The sequence below is a fragment of the Cyanistes caeruleus genome, chromosome 3, assembly GCF_971803275.1.
Source record: "Cyanistes caeruleus chromosome 3, bCyaCae1.hap1.1, whole genome shotgun sequence".
NCBI lineage: Eukaryota > Metazoa > Chordata > Aves > Passeriformes > Paridae > Cyanistes > Cyanistes caeruleus.
The window spans coordinates 43,163,653-43,182,342 of NC_141703.1; the positions used below are offsets into that span (position 1 = coordinate 43,163,653).

Here is an 18,690-nt window from a genome sequence, read left to right on the forward strand (position 1 = left end):
AAGACCCAACAAAATCTTTTACACTGCTACTACAAGTGGCAAATTTCCACCACTCTTATTACATGTTCTCTTTCTAAAGAGGAAGGCCAAGGAATACAATTTTCTAAACTGTGTATCATACCACTGTAAACAATGACATACAATTTTAAAACATCAAATTTTTGGCCATAATTTTACACAGAGCTTGCTTCTTATTCCATAATAACTACAACTTTTTAATCCAGGCATGAAACAGTTACAATAAATATCCTGCACTATTCTGGGCTTACTTCGCATTTGCCAACGACTTCTCAAACTCTTTCTGATCTCAGACATCCTGGGCTTATTAAAAAACATACAATTATGAATATCAGATTATAACTAAATTGTCTGAACTTGGTTTCAATATGTAATAGTAACTAGGTTTCTTTCATAAGTGTAACAATTTTCATGTGGCTTGTTTTACAACATGCCTCATTCTAGGATATACCTTCTAAAAAGCAGCTAAAAGCTTCCACATACTCATGTTTCTTTTTCAGTCTTTCTACAGGCATAGGAAAAGTGTACCATCACAGCTGTGTTTTTTATGTATTCCCTAAGTCACTGACTTCCCACTAAACCTTAAAGCAAGTCAATAAACAGCTGAAGATTGAACACAAAGTAAAACCCAATACTCTTGTCTATAGATCTCACTCACCTGGAGTGGTATTGATTATATTATTCATCCTGATGTTTCTGCATGAAGTATCACTAAAAGCACTGACTCAGTGACACATCAGACATAATATCGCAGGTGAAAACAGAAGAATTAAGTCACATTTCTGACACTAAAATGTTACAGACCTCTAAAGGATTATACATCAGGAAACAATATGATAGTAATGTCAGGATAAAGCTGTAATCCTCATAATCATTTTGCCCATTCAACATTGTAGTAGACATTACCATTGTAGACATGGTAAGTTTGTATTCAGAATGCAGAAAACATACTGTTGATGTCATTTCTCCTGTGCAACATCTTACAGGTTTCTATTCCCTCTTTTTCTTGAAAATTCCTGATCTAAGTCTTGACATTTAAAGTAATAAATACCTGTCAAGTGGGCTTATATAATTAATATATATATTTTTTTCCAGAAATAAAGTAGGGTTTATATATTTTCTTTTTGTTTTTTCATTTACTAAATTAAACAACAAAATGGAAGATTGGAGAAGCACACAGTTCTTGCCTAAAGCAACAGTTACGTTTTTACTGTCTTCTGTCCATATTAAGTTTCTCTTCTAAAAAGCATTGATGGTCTATATTTTTTATTGGCTGCTAATCCAAACACTCCCCAGCGGCTTTCCAGTTCCCTGGTAAATTAGCCACCATGTCCTGGGCTAAATGCCAGTACAGAAAAGCCATCTCTGAACAGAAAAACATAGTATTTTGTGACTACAAATACACAAACTAGACAATTTCTTCCTGTCACTACTACACATTTTGGGGACAGCAAGCCACCCTCTCATAAAAACCCACAAACACAGTAAATTTTTGTTTTTGTAAACCTTGTTCAAAATGATAATTAAATTTCATTTTTATGTTCATTCTATCAAGTATGATATCCCCAAGGAGAAAGAAAGGTCTCTGGAGATGGAGGCCAGACAGGCCAGACCTCACATGGTTGAAGTTTAGTAGTTTGATTTAGTTTAGTTTTATTTATGTGCCTGAAATGGAATGCAGTGGGTTTTCATGACTCAAGGTATTTACTTCACAAGTTCAAACTATTCCAGTGAAACAGAAAGCTCTTTAAAAATTTAATCTCATTTAAGTCAAAAGAAAGCCTAGGACCAATTTAATGGAATAAATTTTACAGTATTTGGGGACAGTTAGCTGGGATTATAAATTTAAAGAAAAATTAGGAACATACTTTTAGGAAAAAATGTTGGTAGTGTAAAGATACTTATTACTGAGGAAACAGAAACGTTGGCTGTAGCTGAGAGTAACAGCAGTATAAAAAGGCATACCATTTCTGAAGATCTGTATAATTCAAGAATGATATGTCAGTGACAGGACAAGATAAGTGTGAGGCACTGGGATAATTAAAACTGATAAGATAATTGTTACACCCCACTGCACGCATTGTTTTGTTTGCGAAGATAATAAATCTTACTCTTTAATTAAAAGTTTGCTAAACGTGTTGAGATAGTAAATTCCTCCAAGAGATAGATTATTTTCTCCTTTACATGGTGAAATTGTGTGTTATTTTTCTTCATAATTTTGACGACGGTTTTTGAAATGTTTCCTTAACATGTAACTGACTGGCAGAAGACTTCAGGCTGTAAGGCTGAGAGTGATATAGTCATCAAATGGAGTGATGCTATAACAAGGAAGAATTATTTGATTTGATTATTTGATTTGATCAACTTTGATTGCAACATATTTAACCAAATTCGAGAAAAGGAACATGATAGCCAGAAATATGGTCTCTGAAATCCTTCTGCTTGAATAACAGAGACCTTTGCACACGCAAAATTAGATGTACTTCCCAAACAAAAAAATGGATCTATTTTGACCTTATGCCCTTTCAAAATCCATTCCCATAGCCACCATCGCTTGCATATTATTTCTGAGTGTTCAAAGTAGGGGGTAAGAAAAATTTCCTATTTCAAATGTTATTGTATAAAGAACAGATTAAAATTAAGATTTATCCTAGAAAATACATTCTGATGATTCAGAATTCACAATGTATTCCATTATTTTGATCATATATCTTATCTGACTATTTTTACAAATTAAAAAATAGTTTAATAAATAAATTTTTTAAAAAATTTAAAAAATTAAATGAGTAATAGGTGTATCTGCAATGAGGTATATATATTATGAACATCCCTTGAGTTTATTTGAGAGAAACATGTTGAGAATTTTTCATGTGCAAGTCATTACATTTAAAAGTGTTTGATTTCTCTTATAGCTGGACTGTCTGCAGTCAAAAAAGAAAAAAAAAGGCCTGTACATATGACATCTATTTATATTTTTTTTGCATATTTTAATGTGTAGCATGAAATAAAAAGTAAAATTCAGGAAATTATGCATTCCCTATTGAAGAGTATGTAACAGCCACTGCAGAGAGGAAAGAGAATTTCACAGCTCCTTGAAGAGAAATATAGTGCAACAGATGCCAAAAAGGTAAATACTAATGCTGCTTCCCAGCTTAGAAACCTAGATCTTTACACAGCAATAGAAATGCAACTTCTTTATTGAAAGATCTAAATTTTTTCCCAAAACAGAGAAGATAAAGAAGAGAGATGTCATCATGGGGCAGATCAATTATGCTAAGCTTTGGAGGAGCATATTGACTATAAATATTGAGAATTCCAGCCTAAGAGAAGCAGAAAAATGTATGTAGTTGCATAAGTAAAATAAAGCACTTTTTATTAGCTGTACCTGTACCCATATTGTTTGTGTGTGGGATCAGTGGAGTAACAGTCCAGACAGGCCAGCAGAGACAGGCATTTTCTCCCATGACTGTCAGTAAGACTGCAGATTCCCAAGCATCCAACGAATTACCAGAATATAGAATCAAACATTAAGGGCCATATAGAGGTTTTGCTTCTTATCAGATCACAGTGGGCTTGAACTCTCATAAAGAAACCCTTAAAAAATAATAAATGGTTATTCCTCATCCTGCCCAGAGGTGGTGCAGTTAAGAATCTGACTTCCATCCTTACATTGCTCTACTGAAGGGAAACACACAAGGATGTCCAAGTGTTTGGGTTTCATGCAAGTGTTTGGGTTTAAAAAGATTCTGGGAAAATTTTGTTTGGGTGCCATTTGTTCAATCTGGGACTAGAGAGTTAGAAAGAGACCTCTTCTGTTCTGAGCAGCTTTTAATAAAATAAAGAAACCCAACAACAATAACAATAATAATGAGGTTTTATTGTTATATATGATTTAGCTAATTATAAATAAAGTCTAATTTCTAAATTAATGTCTGCTCTTTTCTTAATGAAAGCCTAGCTTCATATTAATTTCAATGTTGAAGCTAATTGAGGGGGTTTTATGGGTAATTTTTTTCAGAAAGATGATAATACTGGAATTAAAATTACCCAAAAATCTTTTTTTCAAGTCACTAAACTAGTTTATGACCTTATTTGGGAAACTAAATAGGGATTACTTTCAAATTGTCATTTGTAGCTTTCTTAATAAAGTTTACAAGGTGTGCTTTGCAAAGCTGTATTAAAATAGTATAAAAAGCCAGGAACTGAATAAAATGTGGGGTTTTTTTGATTATAGCTTCTAATAATCTGTCAACAAATGAGAATAAAACTGTGCTGGCACACTACCAGTCACATGTCTTCTTAATGAAACCATAAAAACATTTCCAGCTGCCTTGTTTGAGTTTGAAGAACAAAGGAAAGCAGTAGATGTTCCATATAACACTGAGCTGCTGTATGATTTTTTAAAAGCTTCTATCACATCAGCATAATGTTTACAAGATGAATGGTTGTAACAGTGCATTTCAAACTAATTCTGTTCTATGGAAAATGCAATTACACTTTTTTCTCTTTTTACAAGTAATAATAGCTTTCATAAGAAAGAAAAGAGGAAAAAAGTGTCAGTGTTAGAAAGCATTGCAGTATGGACATATTGAAAAACCTAATAGTTCTACAGCCTATGGTATTTCATGCTTCCCAAGCAGTGAGTGGCTAATGAAGGGAAATCCTGATCCTCTGTTCATTCAAGACAATGGAAATGTTCCCACAGACTTCATTTTTGTTTGATGTGAAGCTTTTAAAACAAGATAGGTATCAGATTTCTGTCTGTATGAATAATGAAAATTAAAATAAAGTTGTTTTTATACTAATTGCAACTCTTATAAAATAGAACTCTTGCTGGCTTTCAAAATTAACTTTGTTTTTGGCACCATCCATATTTGGGACCCCAGTGTTCTGTACACTGCTAGAAAACTTCTATGTTGTGCTGTCATTGCTGAATTTGGTAACAAGGAATACAGCCCACGAAGTGTGAATAAAAAACTGTGTATATATGCTTAACTTTAAGCAGTTGTAGAGTAGATTTTTTTTTTTAAGAAGGAAAAGAAAATGCTTTATACAGAGTAATTTTAATTAAATTCATATTCATTCCTTATTCCAAATAAAACTCTACATAAACTATATTTCATCTATATGAAGTATATATTCCTGCTATTTCATGCTATTTTGGGAGTGTTCTAGTAGACTTCTTGTTCTGGCACAGATTACTGCTGAATATATACTTTCAAAACTTCATATGGGAACAGAATATCAAATGTCTCTTAACTATTGGACATATCACAATAACATTTAAAACTGTACAGAAAACATTTTATTATAAGGTAAAACTTTATTGCTGAATAATTCAATACCATAAACCAAATTGCTGTGAACTACAAAAATTTCCTTTTAGTTTTCATTGGTGAAGCATCTCTAACAAAACATAAATTTCATGCAGTGAAAGGAAAGGGTTAAAATTATCTTACCAACATCTTACACTTTATCTCTTTCTTTGCAGGTCTTAATATATTCTTGAAAACTATTTCTAGGGAGGAGTTCAGATAACAGAAGGCTGAACAGATGGTCTTTTCCAACTTTATAGTTCCAGAAAAAGCAAGGGCCCTCATTGCTGCTGACATCTGAAGTTTATGCAAGAAGATGCCTACCATGTCAGACGAAAAATGTAACAGCTAGTCAGACCCATGATCAGGCAGCTTGGCACTTGCTGACAGCAGTTTGTCCATGTGTTGGAATCAGGAGAAAAAATAAACCTAAACCATACAACTGCTTAAAAATCTGTTCATTTACTTTCCTTTTCCTGTCATTAATTTTTTTCTTTCATAAATGAACAAACCCACCAAAAGTATGATTTGTTTTAACAGACAAAAAGACCTAAAATTTGGCATCAAGCAATTCATATTCATAGATCCGAGTTTGCAATAGAAGTGCTGTACAGAAGGTATTTCCTTAGTACTCCAAGTTAGAGTTCTGTCAGTTACATACTTTAAAACACAACTGAATGTAAAACCATACCGTATTATCAAGAATGTTTTAAATAGTGCCTTAATATCTAGTATCCAAGAGGCAGTTCTGCATTTCTGCCTTTTAAAGATGAGGATTTCCTTTAATGTTGAAATAAAGGATCTCACCATCCTAAGCAACTACAGCTTGACACAATATCATATTAGCACAGGTGAGACAATATTATTTCCTCTCTTTCTCAATAAGAAAAAATAAAGGTTTTACAAGTGCCACATGGCAAGTGAAATGTCACATTATCCATATTTGTATTAACTACCTTTTACTATATTCTCAGAAACTGTTATGGAAGTGATAGCTTCTCTCTCACTCAAGGCACTATCATAAATTAGATTATCATAAATTAGACTATCATGGACAAACAGTCAAATGCAGAGGTGCTACCAGAGAGATGGCAGCATCTATTCACATTTCCATGGATTTTTAACCAAAGTGTTCTGTATTCTATCCAGGTAGATTCTTATTAAGTAAAATTGACTCATATCTCCTTAATCTAGGAAAGTGGCTTAATCAATTGACCACTGGTAATGAGAAGAGAATACTTCTTTTGCTACTCTTCAAGAAAAAAAACTTAGAAAAGTCTTAATGGGAGTGCATGGTAGTGGTTCAGGTTTTGATTCAATGGATTGTAGCATGAAAAAAAAGATTATTTATTTATGTCCCCACCTTCTCAAAATGCATGATTAGTGAAAGGAACTGTACCTGAAACATAAGCTCTTTTCCCTTGGAAAAGCTAATGTGTGACTGGAAGAACAAACCTCATCTAAGAGTCTGTCCTTCTTTTCTCAGTTTACTATTTATATTGTGGGGTGAAGTCAGAAGTTAATCCTATTCCTTAACAAACTTTCAACTATTTCTTTTTAACTGTAGTTAAAACTCTAAGAGGTTCTAACATTACATTGATTTGTCTTCTTCTCCTCTTTGAACTAGGTCTAAAACTATCATACATAAACAAATGTTAATTTTTCATGGGAACATAATTGTCTTTTTTTATTATTGAAAACTTCTCAAAATTAAAAAAATCTCAAAAGTTCTTCAGGAAATGTATTTGAAACAGAAGCATCATCCACACAAGCACAGAACTCAGAGAGTCCCTGTTCTTGTCCTCTGTGGTATCATGTTAACAATACCTGGTTGACTGAAATCTGCTGCTTGTCACTTTCAAATTTATTCTTGAATATCACTGCAGAAATTTCTAAAACATTGTTTCAATTCTAAATTTATTCACCTCGTTTATATATCTGTTTGTCTGAAGACAAACTAGAGGGCTTTCACTGTGACAGTGTGATTTCTCTTTGTCTGAAAAATGCACTGTATTATTAAGTAAAGCAGTTCATTAATTGTTCTACTCCTTTATCTTGTCTGAACCACAAATAAGTAAATATTTATTAATTCCCCTTGTGTAAATATTTTATATTGTTAAATTCATGTAAGACATGGGTATATTATTTTTAAACTCTTGGCATACTAATACAGAAATACTGATGGAGACTAAACCCTTTCATTTGCAGTTTGATTGCTTTCCTAATTCCTATATTTTATACAAATTGTATTGGTATTTACTAATTAAAACTCTCAAAAAATATTATAATTTAAAGTGAGATTTTTACCTTGTTATTTAACTGAAGTAATTGGCTATTTTGTAAGGGAGTCCTTAACCAGGAGAAGATAAGAATAATAATCACTTTTAAGAAATAAAACTAATCTATGAACTATAATTAATTAGTTTTCATAATATTCATTAAGTGCTAGTGTTATGTAAATTTAGTATGTTTTTTTGGTACATTAAGCCAGGAATGTCTCTAGAAGAAATATTTTCACTTCAGTGTGTAATGCCACTAGACACATGGATAGAATTTTAGCAAAAATGGATAAATCAGCATACCCAGAAACTATGTGACGTGCTTGTAGACTGAAGAAATTAGTGGCATATGGGAGTAAATCTGATGAAAATATTTCTAGTCATATGCTTCAGTAACCCCACTCAGTGAGCCAGATTAAAAATATCTGCTAATAGTGCAACTAACTGACATTGATTTACAAGTACATATTTATGGCATACTGAAGGGTAGCTCAGTTATGTGGCACTGAGGGTGAGTAGACTGGGTTACTTTTTTTTTTCTATTTTTGCCTGCTATGCTAAACTAAACAAGTTATTTTGAGAACTTTCCATGATGATTCTGAAGTTCTAATGTCAAAAATAGTTTTGTGTACCACATCCTGAGTTCTGATCATCTTAGTATTCTAAAACATTTACTTAATTAACTTTTGATATTCTATATGTGTTGGAAACATGGATGACATAAAGAACAAAAGAAATAAAAACTTTTTTTGTTTGACTCTGCTTTTGGGGAATTATGGTTAGCTTTTTTTGTTAAAGAATTAGTTTCATCAATTTGAATTCTTAGCTCAAAAAATATGTAATAAAGTTTTGCTACTCATTAATTCATTAATCAAATTATTAATGTGCTGCCCCAACAAAGGCTGAGAAATTGGTTCCCTCAGAATTCAGGGATGTTCCTTACAAAAAAAGAGATGTGTGTTTACCATCTTTTCATCTTGGCAACAAATAGATTCCAGACATGAGTTTTTCTAAATTTATCCTGAAATGTGACATTTAATATTCTCAAAAACAGGATTTGACTTTGATCATAGATGGGAGTCTATGTTTTTCTCTATTAGTTTCATCTAGATGCGTCGTGTTGTCCAGAAATCTAGACAGTCTTAACGAAAAGGTAAAAAGGGTAATTTAGCCAGAGGGAAGATCAGCAATTAGCTAACAACGGGAAACAAAAGACTACAAGTCAAATAATTCTAAGTGCATCCTAGGAAATGCTCAGCTGTAGGTATAATTCCTGGTACTTCAATAGTTTTTGCTTTCAAATTTTTAATGTTCTGTTTGACACTAGTGGCTAGGGTTGAACAAATATTGTTTGGAGCGTTTCCTATGTTCTGTCTTACGTCACAACTCATATCCCTCTCTTACCTTGATTATTAAACATAAAGTTACAGTTTGTAGCTCTATCAGGAGTTTTATTTCTTTTTAAGTGACTTCACATTCCAGATTTGCAAATAACCAGCCATTAATATATGAGCTGTTGTGCTATTAACGGCTCTTACTTTCTACTCTGAACTGTTTATTTTCTAATTCTGAGAGACATTTCAATTTCATCTTGGACATGCACATGTTGTTTAAGCTGATTAGTGTTAGCACAATACCAGCTTTGCAATAAAGATTACTCTTTAACAGATAAATAAATCCTTCACCAACAGCATTGTCTAAACCATGTGAACTTATTGTCAGTGAACAGGAGCCTTTGCTGGGACTCCTATATCACATATTGTCCCTGTGACTATCAAGGCATGGCTCTTACCAGCAAAGGTCCTGAAGATATGTGAAAGAGGATATAGCATACATTTCTGATTCATCTGACCTTTTCAGGAATCGTATTCAGCCACTCCTCACAGTTTAGTGTCATCTGCAAACTTGCTGACTCATCGGCCAGACACTTTACAAAGATAATTCAGGTATTTATATATATCAATGAGATCTCCCTCCTCCAAGTCCTCTCTTCTCTATGTTAAACAGTACCAACACCCTTAGCTTTCACTTAATCATCTCTGTGAATCTGGGTGTGACCTCATCAGTGCAGAGCAGAAGGCCTCATAGACCAGATAATTGTGCTAGTGTCTTGGATTTGAAAGTGAAGTGCTAACAATTAGCCAAGTCTTGTCTGCTGAAATGGCTGCTAATCAACCCAAAACTCGGCTCAGCCTCAACCAGCGATTCAAGCACTGCCTACTATCAGTTACATTTTCTAGTTACCTCCAATTTGACCTTTAAGTCTTACAAAGCACCATACCCCAGGTGTCCAAGCATTCCCAGATGTGTCATTTGGAAGACAAAAATCACTTACCTTCCTTTGAGAGACTGACCTCGACTCTACTTAAGACACATCGATTGTACTGAGCACTGATGTCAATGAATTCAGCACTATGGGAGCAGCAGCCAATTTTTCTGTAATAGGCTAGTGATTTGAACTGAATCCAGACCTTTGTCTGTTCATTTGAGTTTATGAATCTTCCATTCCTAGTTCCATGGAAACCCACATTCAATAATTGACATAAAGGGTGCTTCAAGCCAACTCTTTAAATCCGAAATTCAGAATATTTTAAGAGTGGTAACACGAATAAAATATGAGTAAAAGCTATTTGAGACTAATGAAGAAGAGTAGAAAGCAACATTGGCTTTTTGGGCCAAATATTTAATTTGCATATAGGAAAACAAAAATGAAAAATACACATCTTTATATTTGCTGATATATGATCTATTATTGATTGATTTAAATAGAACTGGAGTGAGACACTGTATTTTCTGTAACCACTAAGAGAAATTTGACATCTAATCTTTGATGACATTTTTCCTGTCATATTTTAGAATGAGATTTCTTAAAATATCATCCAAGAAAAACCTTACTACAGGGATACTGCTATTCTTGTTAAATCACATACACAAAAAATTGGGATGAAACCTGAAAATGAAATGGAATTGTCTGAGGCAGTTAGAGACCTTAGATATCATACAGCATTTGACCTTTAATTATGAATTATTTCACTTGTTCAATTTTCTGAAAAGTCCCTGACAGTAATGGAAAATTATGTCAATTATCTAGGTATTATTTTGTCTCCTTTGGAATATAGGGGAGGACAGTTTCTTTCAGAATACTCTATAGGTATAAAAAATTAGAGAAGGGGTGGCATTTATTAAATTCTAGAATATCTCATCTCTTTGATGAAATTCATCATTCTCTGAAAAGATGAAGATTTTACTGAGTTTCTGGTTTGTAATAACTGTTTAACAGATATAAGAAAATGTGTTAGCTATAAACCATTAAAATTTGACAAATACTTGACAAGTGAAAACATAATTAAATAATATATATCTATATGGGAAGGATGTATGTTAAGTTCCCATTTTAAGTGTTTGGATTGCGAAATTTCTATATACCTATGCCAAACTAATACCATATTATCATCAGAGAAAAATAATGAATTATAATTTTTAACAACTAAGATTTAGACATTTATCATAACTGCCCAGATATTTGGAAAGTAACTGAAAACTTAAATGTATCTTGAAAATGCAGAAGTTGCCATGAAGAGTTTTTCAAGTATTTATGATGACCAAAACCTGTCTCCTTCAACAGGAATATAATTATGACAATTTCTCAGAGTAGAAAAGAGAAAAAAGACATTTTTCTCTTTTAATTTTTTCCAGTTTCATAAACAGGATTCTTGAATTTCAATATTTCAGTCATGATTTCTGATAGAATTTTTTCTTCACAAATAACTTAGTGATATTGCTAGATACAATAATATGTATATAATTGAGAATGTTCGGTGCACATTATTGGAAAGTTTAAAACTGCAATCAAGTATTTAATAATCAGGCTTCTATTTTTTGTTGTTTTTTTTTTCTTTTTTTTCTAAGCAAATTACATAGTAAGATTTTTTTCCTTTTTATTCTTCCTTACACATTTGGTTTCAGTCATCCTGCTTTCTACAATGAATGAATAAGGAAAATATGTGTATAGGCTGAGGAAGTTTCTCATGCAAAAATTTTACAAAAACTCAAAAAATAACAAAACCCATTAAAATAGTAATACTTAATGAATCAATATATAGCTAAATTTTTACAATATTTATCAAAATCAAGTCTGAGAAACAAGTATATTGGGAAAAAGATGTCATAAATGTGTTCAAAATCACCATTCTCTCTATGTACTAATTATGTCAGAGTTTTTCTTTCAATGAATTTAAATATACTACACAAATTATTCAAACACATTTTTGTTTGTTTTTGTCTCTAATTTTCATGAAGTCAAGAAAAAACCTCAAACAGGCACCAAGTTCCCTTTCATCAACACTTCTTTTTTGTTTAGTCTTACAAGTGATGTGTCACTATCACTGCATTTTCCAGCTCTTCTCCCAGCTGAAAGCAATGCACTGACTGAAAACACAGCTATGTTCAGAAAAAATATTCTATTGTCATAGTTACACTATGGGCGTTCTCTTCGTAAGTGTTTGGTTCATAATGAGAACCACCATACACTATACGTCCTTTACTAAAAGATGTTGCTTAAACTTCTCCAAAGTAGACTTACATTATGGAATGCTGCATCCAACTCTTGAGCCCCCTATGCAAGCAAGGCATTGACCTGTTGGAATGAGTCTCGAAGAGGACCACGAATTTGAGCATAGGTTGGAAACGCCTCTACTATGGAGAAAGTTACTGTTGTGGTTTTAAACCAGTAACTAAAAAAACTACTTATTTCTTGTTGTGAGATATGGATTAGAACAAGAACAAAACAGGCTTAAGACTTAAAAGGAATAAAGACAGTTTATTAACAAACTACAAGAATAAGAATACCAGAATAAACTTTCAGAAAAAACCCCTTATCTTCCACATCTGAATTATTTCTCTGTACACATGACAACATAGAGACAAATAACTTTAGGACTTTGGTGGTTTAAAACAGTCTTAATTCTTGCTACAGTCTTTCATCAGTCTTTTTAGAGAAACAGAAGTCTCTTTCTGTTAGCTTACGGAGTTTTTCACGAGAAAACTATTTTTCATCATAGTTTTCTCTTTCTCTAATGCCAGCTGCCCGGAAATCTGTCATTAGATCTTCTCCTCCCATTTCACATCTCTCCGAGGTATGTATGGGTCTTTGAGCTTAGGGATTTTATTTTTAAGGATAAGTTATTCAAAGGCAGAAGTTCTCTTCATCTGTCTCTGTGAGCCTTCCTAGAAAACAGTTTTCTCTTTGCCCCCCAAAGCTTCAAAATCTTCACTCAACTCAATTCCAGCAACTCACAGTATCACAAGTACTCTCTCTTTTGCTCAAAACTTACACTTTGAATACTCTATTCCTCCCAACACTCATCATGAATTAAGAGTCTTTTAATACTATTATTGTCCATTTCCATAGCTTCAACAGAAAGATATTTCAGCTGTAAAGCATCTCCTTATTCTCTCTTTCTTATTTAAACTTAACTCTTTTCTTCACTGTTTTTTGGTGGTTCTATGATGTCTTCTCTATGTTGATTGTCTCTCTCTTTCTCTGTCTTTCTGAGAAAAGGAGTAATCTGTATGTTTATCCAGGTAGTAAAAGAATTAAAAGCTTTAAGAAAACTGCAAGAGTTCATGGTGTTAAGTTTCAGTCTAGCAGCAAAAACTGAAAAACCAAGCTCGGCTGACGAGCGCTGCTTCTCTTCCCCCTCCCCCCCTCCACCCTGCGGCCTTGTCGGCCTGGAGAGGGGGGGAGGAGGCCAAGACAGAGCCTGCTACCTTGTCCGAAGCCGGAAACCAAAGAGAACAAGAGAATTCTGTCTGTACTTCTTAAAGGAGTGTTTACAAGTTGAATTCACTTTTTAATGGTCAGATCTGCTGTCAATTCTTGGAAATGACTGATAATTGGTCAGAAGGAAAAACTCCCATCAGCCACCAGCAGCTTCAACTTCCTCTCCCTCCAAGCTGTCTTTAAGGTAAAGCTACCCCATGACAGTTACTCAAGCTGGAGAGGAGAAGCACCCTTCCAGTACATAAAAGAAGGCTGGAGAGGGGTTTTTTACAAGGGTATGTAGTGGAAGAACAAGGGGGAATGGCTCTAAACTGAAAGAGAGTAGTTTTTATTAGATATAAGGAAGAAATACATTATGGTGACCGTGGAGAGGCACTGGAAAAAGTTTCCTATAGAAGTTGTGGATGCCCCATCCCTGGAAGTGTTCAAGATCAGGTTGGATGGGGCTTTGTGTAACTTGGTCTAGTGCAAGTCTTCCCTCTCATGGCAAAGGCATTGGAACTGGATGACCTTTAAAGTGTCTTCCAATCCAAACCTTTCTCTGAATCAATGAGTCCATGATAATCTATTTGCTCATGAAAAAGTGCAGTACATTCACTATTATTATAACACTGTTTAGGTCTTCCCATGGAAAACTCAATTACAATTTACATTCTTATCTAATGATAAAGTAAAGAAACTGAGCAAATGAAACTTTTCAATCATATTCCATATCTAAGCAAAAGAGAATCTAATAAGTGCATAAAGTCTGTGATTTCCGTTCATATTCAAAAAACAGTCAATTCAGCTATAGCACAGTTTAGCATTTCCAGGAAGTCTGATCACCTTCAAAAGCCAAAACTTGGCAAAAGACAAATTTCACTTGCAAAAGATTGTACTTAAAATTTCAATGGCCTTAATGAAAACTGAAGAACAGAAGTGACAAAAATGTTTTTGAAGATGATTTATTGTAGCCACTTGATCCAGACTTTTCATTAATGGTTTTGTTGTGATTTGCAGTTTCTCCTTTGTAACAATAGAGACTGTTACATCCAGTGCATGTTAAACGTCTGCAGCATTACCAAAACCATGTCACAATATAAAGATATAAGGAAACAAGTGTTGTAAGTTATGAAGTGCAGAAGAATAGGAAGACGTAATTTATTTTAAATTTTATTTCTTATTTAAGACTAAGTTCTATCTTCCAGATATTACAAATGCTGCTTCTTCTTTGAGAGTCTACAAGAGATCTGCGTTTCTGAAGTGAAGAATTATGTTTTCTAGTGACAAGGACACACTCTACTAGACCTGGTTGCTCAAGGCGTTATCCAACCTGGCCTTGAACACTGCCAGTGTTGGGGCATCCACAACCTCCCTGGGCAACCTGTTTGAATATCTCAGCACCCTCACAGTAATGAATTTCTTCCTGTTATTCTAAAAATATGTCCCCTCTTTCAATTTGTACCCATTACTTCTTGTACTATCACTACAGACGCTCCATTCCTTATTGTAATCCTTAAGACTTTTGTCCTGTTTATGTAGAGGGAGTTATAAAGGTGTTTGGTGGGCATGTGGCAGCCAAAGTTCAATCCACTATAGATACTTCATCACATAATACAAAACTTCAAGTGTAAAACAGCTGAATATCCAATTTTTAGACACTGAAAGATCTTTTATTATCTTGATTTTAAGAAATGGGGAAAAAAAAATCTATCTTTTGAGATCAGCTTGATTAACATTCAAATCAATTTTGATCTACTCTAATGCTTTAAAGTTTTTAATATTTTATTTTCTGAAGGGTTTTGTTAGACAATTATAAAGCAGAGAAAGGGCTGCAGTATCACACATTGTCATCTCATATTCAGCTAAGCAAATTAGATCATCTCTCAAGAAAAAAGAAATTAATGTCCAAAATGTTAAGATTACCTATTGCTTAGTAGCTTACACTGTTTGCAATAGGATAGTTTTTCTTCTTATATTAATAAAACATAAAATAAACAAAAAATTTAACTACAAAATAGTTATTGTCAAGAATACACTTCTTGCTACAGCCAAAAATATGTGCTGGTTTATTTTTCCAATGTTATTAAAAAAAATAAAAAATCCTGAAATTTTTAGTGGCCAAGAGCTTGAATATCCAAGTTAACTATGCCAAATAAAAGCTGACTTGAAATATGATAGTAATTTTCCTATAAATTTTTGCATGTAAATAATATTGAATTCTATAAAACTTGAAAACTTCCCCTTATTTATCATACTTCCTTTTTTCTTTTTTTTTTTAATAACACACTACTGAGTTTTAATATTACTTTGCCCATGTATCTAGCCTAGAATATTGAAAAATTATTCACTCTTGAAACAAGCTCATAGCTCTGCCTTTGTTTCCCTGAAGGAGTTATTTTACATAATGCATTGAAAGCTAAACTTTATCAGAATTTTGCTAATTTTCTCTACATGGCTAATATAAAACAACACCTGGTTTATTCTCTAAAAAATCATTAATTTAAAAAAAATCTATGATGTCAATTCAAGCTCTTTATTTCAACATGACCTTCACGTGGATCATTGGTTTCTTTTGGCAACTAACTGTAAATAAGAATGAATGCCACAACCTACGTCTTAATGTGAAAAAGGTTGATAGGTTGGTTGGGATTTTTTGGTTTCTAACTACACTGTTTTAATTTCATGGCACGTATCTGACTCTTTCATCTCAGCTAAAGGTCTGCTTTACAATTAATAAAATAAAGGAAAAAAAAAAATTTAACTTAATTCTTCCTAGAAATGAGTATGTATGATTGAAATGTTCTCTTGATTTCAGTCATTTAACCATTCTGTTCACATGCAACACTGACATCACAGTTTGAGTTAGAAAGCATGTTTCAAAATAAAGTTATTTAGAATATGTCCAGAGAATTTTTTTTAATTTTTGTTTGGTTTAATATTTTTTGTTATTTTTTAATGTGATCATATATTTCTTTTCATGTTGAAAATTTTATAGCACTCAATAAGAAAAAAAATACTCTTTCAATACTAAATTATATTCAGACAACACATATTTTGATTGTAAATCATCTTCTTACTGCATTCAAAATTGATATAAAGTATTTAAAAGGAAGAAAATACTGGAAAAGTTTTCTTTAGATATCATGGTATTTAGATAGTTAAAATAACATTGATAGTTCCCTTTGCCTTGAACTATACAAAAGATTTGTTTGGAAAAGTTGCCAAAGCCTCTTTTCAGTAATTATAGCTAGATACATACTGACTCTTTAGTCATATATTTCTCTAGGTATTTATTACATATCCTATATATGTAATAAATAATGCAATCAAAACAGCAATATTGATTTTACTCAAAATACTAAAAACATTAATCTTAGAACAAATATTGAAGGTTTCAAAGTATTCAAGGAAATGGAAACTGCTTCTTAAAAACGACAAGCATCTAGAAATTTGGAACTGAAATTAGAGCTGGTCTTTTCATTAATAACAGCTGACATGGAAAAAAAGTTTGTACTAAATAAGTTGCAAGAACAAAGTGACTTTAATAGAAAGGAATTGTGGAGAAGTCATGATAATATGAATGAAAAATGTCAAAAACACACAAAAATTTCCTGAAGAGCAGGGAAGAAAGAATGTTTTCATTCCTACTATAAAGAAATATTAAATAAAAACAAATAAAGAAATAAAGAATATTTAGGCAACAGACTTCTAGTTATTTTTTTTAAGTAATGATCTCAAAGTGTCAAATGAATTAAATGTGGTTACAGCATTTTCATAACTAGAGATCATTAAAATGAATTTTGATAAATGTATGAGATGCAATAAAAAATTAGATATTAATTTTCAAATGTATTTTCTGGTGTTCTAACATACAAATTAGTTGTATTCCTAATAATTTATTTTTTTTTGTGAAGAATACTGTAGCTGTCTTAAAATAGGTTCTAAGGACAAAAGACTATCATTGAATGCAAAAAAATAAATCTAATACAATGTAAAAATCTATTTACTCCTAACAGCTGCCCTCCTGTTACAAATTCAAGGACAAGTTCAGACTGGTACTACAAATAATAGTGTTATTCTAATAAATTACAAATGCCTGAAATACATGCATAATGTTTTGAAGATGCATGTTGGCAAGAAAAAAAACAAGCAGGTTGTGGCAGTAATTGGATTCACTTTGCCTTAGTATATGCCCCTAGACTTTTCAAAGAAAAGAAATATGATATATCAAGACTAAGGAGCTAGAAGACAGTTTCCTCTTCAAAGAAGCTGTAGAGCATATACACTCATACAAACACAATGGTGGCATTGGGGAAGAGAAAAAATAAATTACCTGAAATGAGAATGGTAAATAAAATTAAAAAATACCATACAGTAAGTCCTGTGAGAATGGATTTTATGAGATCCATGTCAGCTGGAATAGCAAGGTCTGTCTTGCTTACTCAAACTGGTCTTCTTGTGACAGAGAAAGGACCTGTCAATACTCTGAAGCAAAGGGTTTCCAAAGGTAACTGCACGTCCAGTGATTAATTCTGGGATCAGGAGATCTGTACCTTCTTCCCTTTTCTCCTTACAAAAAGCAAATATACTTACATGGTGTCACAGCTGATTGCTTTTGGATTTGATGCAAAGCAATGCTGCCACAAAAGGTTTGGAGAGCATTTTGGAACAATGAGCTGTCACATAATCAGGTATCTGTCTTCTGTCTTCTGTTACAGTGACAAGATTAACCCATGGTGGCTTTGGATTACTAGAGTTTATTTAAGAAGAGTTTATTATACTCTTCTAATAAGTATACTTATTATCCTTTGGATTACTGGAATTTATTTAAGTACCAATATTAGAGATTTTACCCTACTTGATTATTTCACATACTTACCTAGCTTGCCCAAAGGGAGTCCAAAATCATAAAGAGGTGCTTTTAAAAGAGCTGGGTACCACTGAATAGGATCTAAACTACTAAGTCCTAGACTCAGAAGTAATGTTACACTCTATTTTTCAAATACAGCTCAAATCAATGAAAAAACCAGAATGGAATAATTTTAAATCCAGACTCAATAGCACAGGTCAGCTTCAGGTTGCAGGTATCTAAATGCAGGAGCATATAGGTGAGAGTTTAATGATAGTGGGTTGTTCAAAATCACCTTCATAATTTCAGTTTTGTCAGTGGAAATCTAGACCTCTATGAAGTTACTTAAATACAGGCAGATGCCCCAGAATATCTGTGACAAGAACACCAGGCTATGAAAATGACACAGAATATATGAGATGACCCACTGTCATCTTGCTACTGCTGAAGGCCAGAAGGAATATC

General features: G+C 32.9%; 1 long non-coding RNA gene across 1 annotated transcript; it reads left to right on the forward strand.

The window, feature by feature from the left end:
- The first annotated feature begins 2,999 nt into the window (after positions 1-2,999).
- LOC111926216 (uncharacterized) lies at positions 3,000-5,786 on the forward strand. Its single transcript, XR_002862774.2, has 3 exons — positions 3,000-3,145; positions 3,247-3,357; positions 5,510-5,786. It is a non-coding gene; the product is annotated as an uncharacterized LOC111926216 (long non-coding RNA).
- The last annotated feature ends 12,904 nt before the right edge of the window (positions 5,787-18,690 follow it).